Genomic DNA, 581 nt, shown 5'->3' with positions numbered 1-581 from the left:
CTTTCCTTTCTTCAGAAACACACAAATTTACCTATAAGTTATCAGGATAGATGAGTTTCAGAAACATGAAATTTTGCCTGCCATTAACAGGCGCGTCTTCCCCGTACCCCAAACTATCACTGCCAGAAATTAGCGAGTTAGGAAGCCTCGACAACTCATAGTGTATATACTTTCCACGGCGCCGAGAGATGTTGTGTTTGCTTGATAGTGGAATTAACGTGACGATCTTAATGTTCCCTTTATTTTTTGTGCTTTTGTAGATGAATTAAGAAATTTAGACCATTAGGGAACTTACGCAGGGGTCCCCATAACCTTGCTAAGTTTAAGGATGTAATTTTAAAACGTAATGTAGTCAGTCACTCGATTTAGGATTCAACCCTTTCGTTACTTCTTTCCCATTTTCCTCAAAATGTAACCGATAAAAGTTTCTACCTGAAATGTAGTTGTACAGCATTGCCAAATTCGCCCTACGTTATTAGGTTTTCAATAATGGATCCAATACTGTAAATAAACACTAACAGGATTTCCGAATTCTTTATCACACCTTCCTCCGGTGACTCTAAAATGAATAATAACATAAT

Source organism: Penaeus monodon, chromosome 20 (assembly GCF_015228065.2).
Source record: "Penaeus monodon isolate SGIC_2016 chromosome 20, NSTDA_Pmon_1, whole genome shotgun sequence".
NCBI classification, from domain to species: Eukaryota; Metazoa; Arthropoda; class Malacostraca; order Decapoda; family Penaeidae; genus Penaeus; species Penaeus monodon.
This window is presented reverse-complemented; position numbering follows the sequence as displayed.